This window comes from Pongo abelii, chromosome 8 (genome assembly GCF_028885655.2).
Source record: "Pongo abelii isolate AG06213 chromosome 8, NHGRI_mPonAbe1-v2.0_pri, whole genome shotgun sequence".
In the NCBI taxonomy this organism is placed as follows: domain Eukaryota; kingdom Metazoa; phylum Chordata; class Mammalia; order Primates; family Hominidae; genus Pongo; species Pongo abelii.
Window position 1 is genome coordinate 84,523,195 of NC_071993.2, and position 18,292 is coordinate 84,541,486.

General features: G+C 41.4%; 1 protein-coding gene across 1 annotated transcript in view; it reads left to right on the top strand.

Moving 5' to 3' along the window:
• Positions 1-304: 304 nt before the first annotated feature.
• Positions 305-18,292, top strand: part of SLC16A9 (solute carrier family 16 member 9) — a gene marked incomplete at its 5' end in the record, with an annotated part of 58,531 nt that continues 40,543 nt past the window's right edge. The window contains 1 exon segment of the mRNA NM_001133261.1: positions 305-610.

An 18,292-nucleotide genomic window follows, 5' to 3' on the forward strand; every position in this document is an offset into this window, starting at 1 on the left:
CTGGGGACGCGCGTGTGTGCGCACCGAGAGGGCGCCTGGCCGACGGCGCCCACCTCTCTCGTGGCTTTGGTGGCTCCAGGCCTGGTAGGGCCGGGGCCGCGGCTCGGGCTGTGACCTCCCTACTCCTGGCCGGGCCGGGAGCAGCGGGAGCAGGCGCAGCGCCCCTACCGCCCGCTTTTCCGCCTCCATCTCCTCCGCCTCCTCCTCCTCCTTCCCCCAACCACCCGCGCAGTCAGAACCGGTTCAGACTGGCCGGGGTGCCCCGCAAAGAGAGACAAGGGAGAAAAAGACAACAGGGAAAACCCCGGGGAGGAGAAGAGAAGGTGGAGCCCAGAGAAGGGGGCCGGCTCCCCAACTCCATGTGGACGCCGCCGCTGCGGGTCTGCGGGGGCAGAGGGCGGCGGCTCCCGGGGCAGCGCGTAGCGGGACCGATTGCCTAATACTCCAGCAGGGGCCGGGGCTGCAGCTGGTTCGGATAAATAGCCGCCCGGCTGGCCCGGAGCTGCAGGGGAGAGCGGCGGCCGCGATTCCCACTACACCAGCAGCCCGGCCGCCCGGGGCACTGCGCCGGGTGCTGAGCACCGGAGGCCCCGCCGAGGCCGGGACTCAGGTAAAGGGCTGGAGCTTGCGGGGAGGGTTCCAAGGGTGGGCAGCAGCCCCTGCTGCCCAGCGTCCTAGAGACAAGAAGTAACTCCGACTCTGAGCAGTAGGAGGGGGCGGTGGAGCAGCACGGAACCCAGCTTTTGTCTGGGGTGTATGCCGGGGGCTTCGAGTTCCACGGTGCGCCCGCCCCTCTTCGCCCCCTTTTTGATGGGGTGCTTCTACAAAGTGGGCAAGTTTTCCCGGGAATCTGAAGGCGGCATTTTGCACAGAGTTTAAAGAGAGGGAGGGGGTCCTGGGGGTGGTACAGTGGCCTCCCAGAGAGCTGCCTCTGGACTCCTGAGAGAGCTTCTAGGGTTGCTGGTGGAAGAGCAGGGAGAGGTGCATGTGATGCAGGTGGGCCTCCATTTCCCAGAGGACCGAAAGGCCTCCAACTGCCTTGGTCGGGAGCGCGAGCAAGCAGGTGCCCGCAGAGGGTTGGGATTGGGGCGCCGCGGGTACTCCTGACATACTTGGAGCGCAGCGCGCAGGGCCGGCGGATTCTTCACGGTGGCGCCAGGTTCAGCACCACCCGGCAGCCCTGGGCGAGCGCGGGAGCCCAGCCTTCGCCACCGCCTCAGGAGGCACCGGCACCAGCACCGCGGCCACCTGGACCCTCAGCCAGAACTTGGGAGGACGTGGCGCTTAATGCCCCATCTTTGGTTCGCCCTAGGTAATCTGCTCTGGCTTCAGCAGCGCCCAGAGGCTTTCCAGAGAGCTGATAACCACGAACAAACTTGGCCGTCAAAAGCAAATCAATGCTTTACTTTGTTTTCTGGGTGCCTAGTCTATCCAACACAAACTATCCCGGAAGTTTAGTCAGGATTTACACTAAATATATTACTTACATAGTAAGTTATTCGATATAACATTTTTGATCAATTTTCTAGGCTACAGTTTTGATGTGTTTTTTAAAAATCTTGAATTAACTGAATAATAGTTCATATTGAAGGTGGACTCTCCCATTCCCTGCCCACAGTAGGATTTTCCGTTGTTCCATGAAATTCTGTAAATTGGTATGCCCTAACAGTTTCTTATATTTGAGTTGGCTTCAGCTTCGAGAAATTCTTCAGGCAGGTTTAGGCAGAGGGCTGAGGAAGCTAGAGAAGGTTCCGAAGAGAAAGGATGATTATTTGTTGTATGATTATAGCGTCTTTTAAAACTTCTAATAGGAAAACACTTCCACTTTCCTGGACCAAATGCAGAGTAAAGCCATTTTCTATTATCTGTTGCAATAATTAATAATAAATATGTAAATGCAGAAAACATGGTTAATACCCATATCATTGCCAGAAACCAGTCCCGCTCTCCCCCGCCTCAAAAAAAAGTCCTCGGAAGTAGGAATTAGATAAAATAATTTAACCTGCAATTTTGCAGCAACTCAGACTTTCAGCACCACGGATCCCCTAATAACATCCCTACTGGTTTCTTCCATTTTTTGTGTAGGCGAGTGGAATAACGGGTATCCTTCATATCCATAGGATGAGCATTGGGAGGAGCCAAAGATATGGGGAGGTAGATCAAGACATTAGGAAATCTTTTCTGGCGTCTGACTTTGAGTCTGAAAAGGTGGTATGAATTGGTTGGTGTCTGAATCTTTATCAGGACACATTATGGTGCTCTGGGGTGGATCTGGCCATGCAACTCAAGCTAGAGGATGACAACTACACAGAGGTAGTCACATTTTCAAGTTTTACTTCCTTATCCCAATCTTTCAAACCCCTAGTTAATTAGGCAATAAAAATTGTATATATTTATGATGCACACAACACGATATTTTGAAATAGTAATACATTGTAGGATGGCCCAACCAACATAATTAACCTATGTATTACGTCACATTTTTATCTTTTTTTTTTTTTTTGGTGTGATGAGAACACTTCAAATCTACCATCTTAACAATTTTCAAAATTGTGACCGTAGTGACTATAGTCACTATGTTGAACAATAGATCTCTTAAACTTATTGCTCCTATCTAACTGAAATTTTGTATCCTTTGACAAACATCTCTTCACCCCAACCCTAACTACTGGTAACCAGGGTTCTACTCTCTTCTCTGAGTTCAACCATTTCAGATTCAAGTCTCCCTTCCCTTCCCTCCCCTCCCCTCCCCTCTTTTCCTTCCTTCTTTTCTTCTCTCTCTTTCTTCTCTCTCTCTCTCTCTTTCTTCTCACTGCAGCCTCGACTTCACCAGGCTCAGGTGATCCTCTCACCTCAGGCTCCCAAGTAGCTGGGACTACAAGTGTGTGCCACCACACCCAGCTAATTTCTGTGTTTTTTGTAGAGATGGGGTTTCGCCATGGTTCCCAAGCTGGATTACAGGCATGAGCCACTGTGCCCGGCTGATTTCCTTCTTTTTTTTCTTTTTTTGAGACAGAGTTTCACTTTTTTGTTTGAGACAGAGTTTTGCTGTTGTCACCCAGGCTGGAGTGCAGTGGCGCAATCTTGGCTTACTGCAACCTCTGCCTTCCGGGTTCAAGCAGTTCTTTCGCCTCAGCCTCCCGAGTAGCTGGCATTACAGGTGCGTGCCACCATGCCTGGCTAATTTTTTGTATTTTTAGTAGAGATTGGGTTTCACCATGTTGGACAGGCTGGTCTCGAACTCCTGACCTCAGGTGATCCACCTGCCTCGGCCTCCCAAAATGCTGGGATTACAGGCGTGAGCCACCATGCCTGACTGATTTCCTTCTTTTTCAAGTCTGAATTAGTCTCCTATTGTGTGTGTGTGTGTGTGTGTGTGTGTGTGTATCACATTTCTTTATCCATTCATCCACTCATAGACATTTAGATTGATTCCATATCTTGGCTATGGTGAATAATGCTGCAAGGAACACGGAAGTGCAGCTATCTCTTCAATATAATGCTTTCCTTTCCTTTGGGTATATAGTGAGATTGCTGGATCATGTGGTAGTTCTATTTTTTATTTTTCTGAGGAACCACCATATTTTTTTCTGTCATGGCTTTCCAAGATAGTATCACTTAATGACTTCGATTTTAATTAATGATTGCAAAAATGTATATATTTTGAGCTACTTAGCCTTTTCTTTGGGAGGTTCTTGGCAGACACCAAAGTAACCCTTATGGATGATGAGATTGAACTATAACAAAAAACCAAGTTCAAAAAAAAGAACACATGGTCCCTGCCTCCAAATGTTTAGTGAGAAAAATAGACTTACAAATATCTGTATTATAAGATAGTATAAATGGAGTCATAGGGTAGCAACATCAATAGTGTGCTACTGAATGACAAAGAAAAGGAGAGGTTCATTCAAAGCTAAGTATGAAGAAAAGTTGTGGGGTGGGTGTAGCAATTTAGGAAGAGGATTTCCTTGATGGAAAAGAGGCCTGCTGGAACAAGAGAATAGCACAGAGATAAGGAAGTCTAGTGTGTTTATAGGAAGCAAAGCAGTTTGGAGTAGCTGAAGCCTGGAATTTAAGACAGATAAGGCTGGGAGGTGGGATAGGGCTAGATTATGGAGACTATGACATGTCATGCTAAGAAACTAAAATGTGATTGAACATTATTGGTATATTTACATAAACAGTATCAACATCCTTAACTGTACTTTTTGCCTTTAATTTCAGTTTTATGAGTTTCCTTCTAAAATAAGTAGTTGACTAAAATCTCAATATTTACTTACTATCAGTTTCTTTCAATCAATAAAAGAATAATATATTCCTAATATCCTTCAATGCTTTATCTAAATCCAACAGTGTTTTACCCCCAAACCCGCATTCCTATGATATTAATAGCTCTTAGCTTGATTAAAACTTCAGATAGAAAAACACTTCCACTTTCCTGGGGCAATATGCAGTGTATAGTCATTTTCTATTCTCTGTTGCAATCATTAATCATAATAATTAATGTTTATTAAACATGTTATGTCAAGGGAGCCACATAGCCTTATGTTATCTAGGGAGGCATTATTTTGATCTTAGACTGAGAATTTTTACAAGGTCACACAACTAAGTAAATGGACCAAGGAGGCTACCCCCAGAGCCTGTCCTTTGAACTATTGTACTATCATGTAACACGGACATAGTGTATGATAATTATTATTAATATTAGATAGAAACTGGGCCTGATTCCTGTAGCAGGACTGTTTTTCTGCTTTTTTTCTTTGCATCTTCATTTTCATCATTTGGATTAATTTTACCTTACACGTTCAGTGATGGGACATATTTTAATGTTTTAATACACTTTTAAACTACTCATGGGATCTTGTACTTTTATGACCTACCCAAAAGAAACTCTTAAACTCTGAGAAGTGACAGGATGTGGGATGAAAAGAAATGTTAGCAAAAGTGATGGCACTAAATGTGAAGACCAGGCCTTCCAGATTCTCTGGAAGAATGTCGATTACCAATATTCTCATGATTCCCAATAAACTCCCCAAATCACCAGATCTTTTTGCATTTCAGCATCCCATATATTTTTCTGTGGGACTTGATTTTTTTATTATGAAGGTAATACAGTAAACATACTACTTTGTACATGACATACTAAAGTATGTATTTAGACAACAGATCAAACATCACATGATCATGTATAAATAGTGCAAAACATTTGCTAACTGAAAGAACATGTCAGTGTTGTTATTATCATAGATTTCTTCACCAGAACACTATTCTCAGGCCAAGCTCTGCAGGAGAGGATTGTGTGGAGTAGAGAGAAGCTGAAATGACAGCCCGGCAGTCCAGTGACCCTGGTAACAGTGTGGGACACAGGGAGATGATGATATCAATGTATCTCAGTGTCTGGCCCTCACTCTGCCTAAATTTAACTGTGTTACATCTTTATTTTTGTATTTACTTTGTTAAATATTTGGACCTTTCCATCTTTTCTCAGACTCTGAGTGGTTTACAGATCCTGCTATTTTCACTTTTGAGTTTGAGAGTAGGACTTAGAAATAGATGACTCTTCAATGGATTGGGGAGTAAAGGATCCTGAAACTGTTCTCTCCTTTAGCATGATGTCTCTCAACTTCAGTTTCCTCATGGGTAGATTGAGGGATTGAATAAGATCAGTGGTGGCAATCACAATCTTCACAAGGTTTACCCAAATGAGACAGTCATCATAAATGAGCAAAGAAGACTGGGGGCAGTGGTTGGGTAGTAGGTGTGTGGAGGTATGGGGGATAGCACAGGTGAAACTAAATGCAAGGCAACGTTAGTCCTGTGTCAGGGAGATATTAGGGAGTCGAAGGACCTGGAGAGAAAATGCCTCATCCAATGAGAGCCAGACTTACTCAGTTCCAGTTCATCGTTATGTAAGAATGAGGGCCCAGTGTTATCAGAACTTTCAATGTTTTGAGAGAATCCTGAAGTTCAGATTTTTATGTGAAATCTTCTGGTGTTAAAACATCAGCAATTTGGCCTGGCACGGTGGCTCACGCCTGTAATCCCAGCACTTTGGGAGGCAGGCGGACGGATCACGAGGTCAGGATATTGAGACCATCCTGGCTAACAGGGCGAAACCCCGTCTCTACTAAAAAAATACCAAAAGAATTAGCCAGGCATGGTGGCGGGCACCTGTAGTCCCAGCTACTCGGGAGGCTGAGGCAGGAGAATGGCTGGAACCCGGGAGGCGGAGCTTGCAGTAAGCCGAGATGTCGCCACTGCACTCCGGCCTGGGTGACAGAGCAAGACTTCGTCTCAAAAAAAAAAAGAAAAGAAAAAGTCAGCAATTCATTCAAATTTACTAAAAACAAAACCAAAAACATTGAGTCTGCCAAACAAAACACATTAAGAGACGAGATTTGGCCTGAGTGGTGCCAAAGTTTCCAAAATTCCTTCTGACTTCAGACTTTTGTGATCCTATATAACCAATTTCTTCCCCTTTTACTAAAACGTATGGTAGTACTCCCTGTATCCAAATTATGACAGCTTTGGAGGAGCTCTTTGGCAAATGCTAGACTATGACAAATCTACAAGGCCTTGAAGGTTAAAAAATATCCTTTTTTCATAGCCACACTATTGATAAAATTCAGAGACCTCATACCACGGGAGGCCATGGTAGGTTAATTGCTTCAGCTCAGCAGTTTGAGAGCAGCTTGGGTATCATAGTGAAACTTCGTCTCTACAAAAAATGAAAAATTAGCGGTCATAGTGGCACCTGCCTGTAGTCCTAGCTATTTGGGAAGCTGAGGTAGCAGGATCATTTGAGCTTGGGAGGTCAAGGCTGCAGTGATGAGCTATGATTGCACCACTGCACCCCAGCCTGGCAACACAGCAAGGACCTGTCTCAAAAAATCAGAGGCTCCAGAAGTTAATTACCTGTATTTATTGTCCCTTTCACGAACAATTAGTGTGATTTAGTTTCAAGATTCAGAACTGCTCCTCTAAATATTTTACTTCCTTTTCTGCCTTTCCATCTCAATGTGAAAGAATCAATTTTGGTTTCCACTTGGATGAGGGGTATTTATAGGCTTGGCTGATGGTGTTCAGACAAAGAAATCTTCATTGTCTTTAACCTGGCAATATTTCACCATGTATTCTGTCCCTCTTCCTTAACAGCGCTATCTGGGGATGTTCTTGAATTTCAACTAGATGGATAAATTAAGGGTTTGACTTTTAGAAGTTAATATGGCAATTTCGATTTTTTTAAAAAGCTATTTATATGGATCCAAAAAATAAAAAGGTAAACATAATGAATGGATTTGCAGTGAAATTCTTTAATACAAGTGTGTTTTTAAAGCTGAGTTTCTTGGATTTGACTGGCTGGGATGTGTTATTTGCTTTATGTCAATGAGCTAGTCTACAAACAAGTGGGCCTGACTTAAAGTTCAGAGCAGATGTTGACAATGAGAAGGAAGCATCTGAGTACATAAAACAAGAATGACATGTTGAGAGAAACCACATACCTTACTGTGACTGAGCTGACTACAGAGGACAAACGAGGCTCTGAATGACAGTTCTGAGCCATGATTTGCCCTTGTCCCAGCCCCAGTAATGAGTCAGCCCCCACCCTCTCACATCAGAGAGTATGTTAACCATCACTGAATGTTTAACATTTAAAACTGAATTGGAAAGAATCAGGTAATTATTTGATCATTACAGCCATGTCATCTGATGTTATATTGGTAAAAGATTTGGATTTTAATTTTTTTACTCATGTATTTGGCTAGCTTTTCAGATTCAATGGTGGAGACAGACTCTAAGCTCCAGAGAGGAAGGGGCCACATCTCCTTCACCCCACAATGCCTTCTAAATGCACTCAATTCATTTTGTTGAATGAAAGATATTTGATTAATCATTTGAATACATAGGAGATTTTAGGTAAGTAGGCTTTCAATGCATTCATTCATTCATTTCATACAGATTTGTTGAGCTTTCCCTATGTGCCAATCATAATTCTTAGTGCTAGGCATATGGGATAGACTTGTGGGCTAGTCCCTTAACAAATAACAATCTATTGTAATAAATGTTATGGCAGAGATGCTTAAATTGGTGTGAGACCTTGGAGGAGGAATGACTGATGTAGAGTTTCACAGATGGCATCAAGATGAGAGAAACATTTGGGCTCAGTCTTGAAGGAAGAGTAGGAATTGGAGAAAGGCATTCCAGCTGCCTCCAGCTATTAATAGGAACTGAAGAGTCAAAGCTTGGACAAGGGAGGGAGCATAGCTAAAATGCTGAGTCGTGAGCTGTGGGTTGGGGGGCACAGATTTGTGGGACATCTTAGCATTACAGACTTTTAGAAGAAAGAATCAGAAAGAATAACTGGCTAGTTATTTAAGGATCTGGATATCTGATGTCATATGGACAAAACATGGTTTTATAAAACCAATGCTTTCATTTTTGTTTATAATTTTTGAATAACATTATAGTTTTAGTGATGGACAACTGTAAGCTTCATGAGGGAAAGAATGATTGTCATTGATTTCTTAGTGTCCTTTTGTAATTAATGAAATAAAACCTTGGGCTCTGCTAATGGGTAAACTGTGGGTAATGAGGAACCATGGAAGGATTTGAAAAATTGGAAGCAGAATTGAGATGACCAGAGAGCCACGGTTTAGGAAGATGGATCTGGCAGCAGCTCGGTAGATGCCCTGCAGCAGGGAGACAGTGTAAGCTGAGGGATCCATCTGTAGGCAGTTGTGATGGTCCAGGCATTCGCAGAAAAGATGGAGAGGAAGAGTCTGATTGCAGAACTCTTTGGGGGACCCTGGGATGCTGGAGACGAGGAGCTGGGATTCAAGGAAGAGGTGGAATGCAGTGAAGTGGAGGCTTTGTGCTTGGGCAAATGGAAGTATGATCATGACAGTTTTGCAGATAAAATTCAGGAGGAGAAATTAAGAATTGAGTTTGAAGGGTCTGGGCACATCCAGTTGAGATCTTGACATGAAAAATGGTGAAAAATTCATTAGAAATGTGGATCTGGAGTTCTGAAGAGAGGTCAGGGCTGGGGATGGAGACTTCAGACTTCTTGCTTGAGTATCTGTGATCACTTGGTGGCATTAGAGAGAGCCTGGGAGAGTCTTGTGGGAGTGGGCTCACGAAAGCCAAGGGGGCAGTGGTTCATAAAAACAGAGACGTAAACAGTGTCAAGAATGAGGAGGCTGTGCTGACGAACTGTGAGGATGCAGGGAATGCCATAGTGAAAACACTTTTTATTGTTTGGATGCATCAGAAGCCAGAAATCACTGAGTAGAGGAATGATGAGAAGGTGAGGAAGCACAGGTAGGGAGAGTACCCTTTCATGTTTTTCTAAGAAAACCTTTGAAAGATGCAACTACAGTAGCAAGATCGAACACTTACTAAATAGTTAATTTATGCGAAGCTCCGTGCCTGTGCTTCATGGCCAGGCTTGAAATCCCCTGTAGGTTTTAGCATATGCTTGGATGGTTACCAGAAACATGCTCATGTGAAATACAAACTTAAAATGGAGTTCTTCATTTGCTTTTTGATGCACATTGAATTATCACCTTTTTTTGCAAACTGGTTTTGAAAGGGAGATCCTAGGAGTCTTTGGGATAAGGAAGGGGTCTCTGAACTGGGGAAAGAGCAGCAAACTGGAGTATGAAGAATGCAAAGATGAACTTGACTGTGCAGTGCTTAAGAGACAAAGTCAGTATTTGTCAGCTTTCATTCTACCAGCAGGTACCCTAATAACTGCACTGCAACATCTGGAAAGGGGGTGGTAGCCAGCTATGTGGTTTCCTGATTTGAGGAGAAAAGGAAAGAAGGAAAGAAAGGAAACAAAAGCAAACCTTGTTTGGACTTCAGTGCCTCTTGATTTTGTCTTTTTTTGGCTGTCAGTGACCTGGAGGCTTTTCAATGAGCTAAGAGCAGCCTATGATTGTCATTCTGGTCTTTCCTCACTAAGACTTTCTTCTTCTTATTTGCTGACTTTTCTTTCTATCAGGAAATTATTCTAAGAGATGTTGAAAAATGCCATTTCCATATCCTGTTATTATTTTTGGGTGGGGGGAGAGATGTGGTACTAATATGTGTGTGTGTGTATGTGTGTGTGTGTGTGTGTGTATGTGTGTTTTCAGTGCAGTTGAATCTGAAATAATGAAAACCTAGAACCAAGTATCTAACAGAAGATGTCCTATTGTGGCAGGGAAGGAGGAGAGTCAAGGATGTTCTGGCCAGAGGTCTTTATAGGGAAAGTACCTTAAAGATTTTGGAGGGAGCTATATGAGGATAAAAAATAACTTTTTGTGACTACCAATTATGTCTAAAGGGATTTAAAAAAAACAGTGATACTTCATATTGAGATTCCTATGTGCCAGGCACTGGGCTAAGTGCTTTACAGAAATGAACTTATATAATTATTACCACAATATGATGAGGTAAATACTGTCATTCCCCTCACTTTTCAGATTAAGAAAAAGAGGTACAGAGCTATTTAAGTAACTTGCTGAAGGTCACACTCTTGGCTGGTACCAGAGCTGCGATGTACACTCAGGTTATCCAGGACACCAGCCAGTGTGCTTATTCCTTATGCGAAATTTTCTAGAATAGGCGTTCTCATGTACTCACAGATGTAAGTATCTGTTGTGTGTACTCGTATGAGACTGTAGTTATTAAAAACACACAGAAGTGGAAATTCAACCAGCCATTCTTGTGAACCACATAATACCTTTACCAAATGATCATAGCCTCTCTCCTGCTACCTTTCCCACACTGAGAGGTTGTTTGGTTAATTTGAGCAAATTAATAGGTGACAGTCATTATCCTGACAGCCTTATAATTATCATAATTCACACCATTATCTTTGTTAGAATCTTCTCAGGGGTTTCCCTGCCAGGCCCATGCCTGTTCTGTTGGGACTGCAGATAAAGTAGAACTGGGGAAAGAGCAGAACACTAGGGTATGAAAAATGCAAAGATAAACTCGACTGGCAGTGCTTAAGAGACGAAGTGTTGTAATCCCAGCACTTTGGGAGGCTGAGGCAGGCAGATCAACTGAGGTCAGGAGTTCGAGACAAGCCTGGCTAACATGATGAAACCCCATCTCTACTAAAAATACAAGAAAAAACATTAGCCGGGCATGGTGGCGGATGCCTGTAATCCCAGCTACTTGAGAGGCTGAGACAGGAGAATCACTTGAACCCAGGAAGTGGAGGTTGCAGTGAGCCAAGATCCTGCCATTGCACTCCAGCTTGGGCGACAAGAGTGAAACTCTGTCTCAAAAAAAGAAAAAAAAAAAAGAGACAAAGTGTTGGCTTTTGTCAGCTGAGTGTGGCTTGGACACAAAGAATTGGGGCAAGTATCTGGGCACTGACTGCCCAGAGATTCTTGGAGCTGCTCCTCCTGGGTCTTTTCCTTGGCTGCTGCACAGCAGAAGGGTGGCATTTGGGGTGGTTGAACCTGTGCTTAGCTATTTGGAACAATGGGAAAGAAACAGAACAAGACTTTTCCCTCTTCTGGCTGGCAGTGGTGTGTTCTTGCTCTTTCTGGAGCCATAAGGGTGAAACTGTGCTCATTCTCTAGCCAGAGACCAGCCAACAGATTCTGGGGATTTGCCACGTCAAAGTGTGGGGTTAATAGCATTGCCACCACCAGTGGGGACAGAGTCAAATACAGCAAGTCAAGAAGGAGCAGGCAACTGTACATTCCTTTGGTCTTCCTTTGTGGTCCAGTGTGCTTAGGAAAAAAAAGTCATATTCTCCTGAAAGGATCTAATTATTCTGCTCTTTTGTTTTGTAAAGTTTTGTTTAAGTGTTCTAAGTATTAAGAAATAACTAAAGATTTAAAAGTTTCCAAAGCCCTAGATTTCTAAATAATCCAGTAACCGGTTGTTGTTCTAGAATTCTGGAGTAACCAGTAACTACTCCTTAAACAATGGCTATGAAATTACCAGAAATCCCTTAAGTTCCAGATTCTTCAATACCAGAAAAAAACCCTAAGGTTGTGAAAGTAATAGCTAACATTTATTGAGGGTTTTTTGTTTTGTTTTGTTTTTTGTTTTTTTTTACTCTGTGCCCAGCAGTGAGCTTTGAATTTGCAACCCACTCTTATCCTATTTTACAAATGAGAAAACTGAGGCTCAAAGCCAACAAACAATTGGCTTAAAATCCCATGCTAAGTAGCACAGACTGGACCAGAACTTAGATACAAACTTGATTTAAGAAGCCTCTGATCTTAACCATTGCTCAGTTCCTATCGTTCTGGAACCAGATGCTAGAAAAATGTGCCTTCTTCCTGTCCACCCCACCTTCATGGTAAAACTAAGAATAAAGGAAAGCTAGGAAGTAATTGAAAAAATTGTTAACTTGCTTAAAATAGTTTTCTGTTATCTCCTTCCTCCATATGTACCTAAAGCAGCCCAAGGACACTGATGTTGACCTCAGAATCCCTGAATTTATGTTTTTTTCTAATTGTTCAGATTCCTCTTTCAGGATATTTAGGCATTCCTGCACCTGAGGAAAAGCTTTGCTCTGTTGCTCCTTTGTTTGAGGAGCCATAATACCAATGAAATAAGCAATACATAATTTCCTGATTTTATTTCCCTCATACAAACCTGTTACTAGGTTAAAAATTTGGGTGTAGGTATAGGTGGGGAGAGTGGATGTGAGTGGCGAGGAGGGCCATTGACCAGGTGGGGGGGCTCAGATTTATGAAAAGTCTCATGCAGCTGTTGTTAATTTTATCTCTAAGTCAGGCCATGTATTTGGTCATTGTAACTGTGTGTTTATAGCATACATCTTTTAAAAAGTAAATTTGTTGTGTTATAACTTACATCCAGTAAAATTGAGCAATTATAAGCATAGAGTATGATGAGTTTTGACAAATTCACATAGGGTTTACATTAATTTTTTTGGTAACAGATTTATTAAATTATAAATTACATATAATTCACTTATTTAAAGTGTATAGCTCCCTTGATGGCTTTAGTATATTCAGAGTAGTGCAACCATCACTACCATCAATTTTAGAGCATTTTCATCACCCCCGAAAGAAACCTCATGTGCATTAGCAGTCACTCCCCATTTCTCCCTACCCCAAAACCTCCCAGTCCTAGGCAGCCACTAATCAACTTTCTGTTTCTACAGATGTGCCTGTTCTGGACATTTCACATAAGTGGAATCATACAATATGTGGTCTCTTTCAATTACGTTTTCTCACTTAGCTTAAGGTTTTTAAGGTTATACATGTTGTTGCATGTATAAGCATTTCATCCCTTTTTATTGCTGAATAATAGTCCATTGTGTAGATATATATCATACTTTATCCATTCATCAGTTGATGGGCATTTGGATCCATTATCTATATATGTTTATCAGTTTTCATCACACGTAATATATAAAAATATTTAGTGTATATATATATGTGTGTGTGTATGTGTGTGTGTGTATATATATATATATATATATATATATTTGAGAGGGAGTCTCGCTGTCACCCACGTTAGAGCGCAGTGGCACGATCTCAGGTCACTGCAAACTCCACCTCCTGAGTTTAAGCGATTCTCCTGTCTCAGCCCCTGAGTAGCTGGGATTACAGGCACCCACTATCACAGCTGGCTAATTTTTGTATTTTTAGTAGAGATGAGGTTTCACCATGTTGGCCAGGCTGGTCTTAAACTCCTGGCCTCAAGTGATCCACGCACCTTGGCCTCCCAAAGTGCTGGAATTACAGGCATGAGCCACTGCACCTGGCTGAATATTTAGTATATTTAATGTATTCTATCTATAGTCTATCTTAATATATAGACTATTTTCTATATATATTCATCACTGTTTGGCTAATAGCATTCATTTTTAAGATGTAGATATTTAATTGAAACCTTGATTTTCATATCCTCTTTTTTGTTTTCTTACTTTCAATATTTAGTATGCTAGTAGTCAGAAACATGAAAGTAGCTTAATCCCATCTTGATTTCTGAGACAATCTGATCAAGGCCACCACAACTGGATTTACAGTTGTACTAAAATTATTATTTGGAGGCCAGGTGTGGTGGCTCACGCCTGTAATCCCAGCGCTTTGGGAGGCCGAGGCGGGCGGATCACGAGGTCAGGAGATCGAGACCACCCTGATTAACACGGTGAAACGCCGTCTCTACTAAAAATACAAAAAAAAAATTACCCGGGCGTGGTGGCGGGCGCCTGTAGTCCCAGCTACTCGGGAGGCTGAGGCAGGAGAATGGTGTGAACCCGGGAGGCGGAGCTTGTAGTGAGCTGAGATCGCGCCACTGCACTCCAGCCTGGGCGACAGAGTGAGACTCCGTCTCAAAAAATAAATAAATAAATAAATAAATAAATAAATAAATAAAATTAAAAGGCCGGGTACGGTGGCTTACGTCTGTAATCCCAGCACTTTGGGAGGCCGAGGTGGGCAGATCACGAGGTCAGGAGATCAAGACCATCCTGGCTAAAAGACCATCCTGGCTAACACAGTGAAACCCCGTCTTACTAAAAATACAAAAAATTAGCCGGGTGTGGTGGTGGGCACCTGTTGTCCCAGCTACTTGGGAGGCTGAGGCAGGAGAATGGCGTGAACCCGGGAGGCGGAGCTTGCAGTGAGCTGAGATCGCGCCACTGCACTCTAGCCTGGGCGAAAGAGTGAGACTCCGTCTCAAAAAAAAAATAAAAAAAAATAAATAATAAATAAATAAATAAAATTATTATTTGGCGTTCACCCCCTTGAATAGCTATTTCAAACTGTAGAAAATTCTTATAGAATTGTGTGTGTGTGTACGTGTGTATATATATATATATATATATACATACATACAGAATGAAGATGACTCAATATGATATTACGAAGAGTTTTAATACTTCAGAAGCACAACAGGGTGGATTCTTTTTCTTTTCCTTAAAAACTGATGTTGATATATAACTATATTTATTTGACTTTAGAAGAAAAATGATACACTGACATTTTGAAATGTCATTGGAAAGTGACAAAATTGATCCAGTGACTATAACTTTTAAAGGACTTACGTATGTTAACGTGGTGACATTTGCTAATATGTAAATCAACAAAGAGAGTAGATATACTTGACAGTTTAGGTCTTTGACCCAGAGGAGACTTATTTTAAAGTTCTATCCTACTTAAAAATTGTTATAAAAATCAGTTATAAGTGTGTTGACACTGTTGCAGCTGATGACTGCAGATGCACCTTTTACCCCTTGAACAGTATAAAATGAAATTGCTTAAGAAATGGGAAAGCAAAAGTAGAAGTAGAATATTACACGTGCTATGGAGAAGGCGGACTCAAGAACTAGAGATATGATCACTTGTGTTATGCCTCTCATGAAGTGAAATGTAATTAATTTGTATTTGAATTGGGAGCTTCAGTTTGTATTAAATATATTTGTTTACCTATTGTTTTAGAATTCCCAAAAAATTATCTACATTTTTGCTTACATTTCATTAAAACACCCAAAGAATGACTTGTTTACCTACTTTTTTGTTTGTTTGTTTTTAGATATTGGTTAATTATTTCTCAATTCCCAGGATTCCTTCATCCAAACTGAGGTGGTATAGGATAAATGATACATGTTTGGAGGGACAAAAGTCATTGTTTGAGGGAAAGAGTGACATCAGTATTACAGCTGCTTCTGGCTGAACAGGTTTGCTTTTTAGTTTATAAAACTTGTTACCTACATTGGAGTCAGAGCTAAAACATAATTTTTGGTAGCTTTTGAAGTGTTTTATTTTAAGAGCTTTATTGAGGTATAACTCATACATGATAAAATTGATCCATTTAATATGTGCAGCTCAGTGATTTTTAGCATGTTCGTAGAGTTGTGCTACCTGCACCACAATCTAATTTTAAAATGTTTTCATCATCCCACAAAGAAGCCCTGCACCCTTTAACAGTCATTCCCCATTTCCACCCCTCAAACTTTTTTCCAAAGTGGCTTCAGCCTTTTCATCTGCACCAGCAGCGTGTGAGGGTTTCAGTCCACCTCCTCATCCATGGTTTATAGCCTTAAAGTGTCATAAATGTAACCGTAGGAAGGTCATGGAACCCAGCATGATTTAGACTTTTGACTCACCTCACAGATAACTAGATCAAGGCAAAATCAACCTGGAATCAACCATTTTTTCCCAAGATAAAGTCACAGGATTCTAGGCTCTTAAAATAAAGTGCTTCAGCACCAGGCAATCTGGTAGTGACTGAGATTCAAATAAAAATGTGCTACTGTTGACCTCCTTTTATATTTCAAGTGAAAAGTCTATCTATGAATCTTTAAGGAGATATTTATAGACAATGCTCGAATGGGGGTTATTAGGGAAAGATAATCTTGGGGAAGGGAGCAAAGGCAACAGGAAACTGTCAACTGAAAATAAGATTAAATACTTGTAAATCACTTTGTATTTGGCAAAAATTAGTATAGTGCATATGTATACATTTCAGGGATAGAAATACTCAGTGTTCTTAAATGTCACACCTGCAGTTCTGACAGCCTATATCCAGAGCAGAAATTTTCAGCCAATGTAAAGAGTTGAAGAAAGAAAGGATTGGCATTATTTGAGCAGAACTAAACATAATCGAAGGCATTGGAACTTAAAGCTTTATTGTGAATGAAATGTAGTCTTTCATCAATAGTCTTTTTCATTTCCTGAAGGAAGTGATTAGAACTTGCCAACTCTCCTTTCCCCTTAAACAAAACAGGTTCTGGCTTTAGGAGATATACTATCCTTTGTACTAATGATAATCTAATTTTGTTGAATAGTGATATCTTCTTATGGTTAATATTATTTCATGCTCTTCTCTCTCCTCCAAGGGAGGTTCATAATACATGTACTGTATTTAATTTTTTTAAGTTAAAGTTAAGAAAGATGCTTACAAGTTCAAGTTCAAATTCAAATTAATTCTGTGAAACTTCTTTAAACCCTGTAGTATAACAAAACTGCCCCTAAATTAGTGTTCTTCAAATGATCTCTCAAAATGGTTTCTAATTTTGAGTTTTATAAGGTGTCTGGTCACTCAGAGTCCCGGTTTGTTAACGCTCTGGTTCAAGGAGATTGCAAATTCTCAAATAGTTTACTAGAATATAGTACAATATATGTATTTCCTAGAAACACATTTTCATACATTTGTATGAATAAGACTCCAAAACTTTGAATATATGCATAGATCATAAGTCTAAATAACATAGTGCCTTCTGATACTTACAGATCTTGTTTCATTTATTTGTTTACTTACTTATTTATTTAGAGATGGAGTCTTGCTCTGTTGCCTAGGCTGGAGTGCAGTGTCATGGTCTCAGCTCACTGCAACCTCTGCCTCCCGGGTTCAAGCGATTCTTCAGCCTCAGCCTCCTGAGTAGCTGGGATTACAGGCGCGTGCCACCATGCCCAGATAATTTTTGTATTTTTTAGTACAGACGGGGTTTTGCCATGTTGGCCAGGCTGGTCTGGAACTCCTGACCTCAGGTGATCCACCCAGTTCGGCCTCCCAGAATGCTGAGATTATAGGTGAGAGCCACCCCGCCTGGCCTTTTTTTTTTTTTTGGAAAAAAAATTCCACCACTTAGATAATATAAATGATTTATTCTACAATATGTAGAAACAATTATTTCTTGTGGTTATAAACACAGACTTCTTGAAACACATTCTTCTTGAATTTACACAGAGAGTACCATTTTTCTAATCTTGTTTTGCTCTGTGAGCCCTGTAAGAACTGTCCTCTCCAACTCCACCAAACCTATCAGGCCTATCCTGATTACACATGTATATTCATGTTGTTCCTCTTGCCTTGGCAGCCCTTCTATGAATCTCTTCATTGTTCTTTACAACTAACCTACTTTATGAGGCCCTTCCACTCCTGCTCCCACCTTGAGTGCTTTCATTTCCTTTGACTCCTAAGCATTTAATATCCATCCACTTGTTTGGCACCCAATCGTGTACATACTCTTTTGCACATACCTTTCCACGTGGACACACCTTCCCATGTACACATATCTTACCTTCCTAAGTGAGTTAAAAGAGTTTCTGAGGTCAGGGACCATACCTTATATGCCTTCTGGTCTCCCTTAGTAGCTAGTGCAATATAACTTAAATGTAAGTGATCAAGAACATTTTGAATAAAGACCACTTTCTTCTTCTTTTTTTTTTCTTTTTGAGACAGCATCTTGATCTGTTGCCCAGGGTGGAGAACAGTGGCATAATCATGGCTCACTGTAGTCTTGACCTCCTCAGCTCAAGCTATCTTCCTGCCTCAGCCTCCCAAGTGGCTGGGACCACAG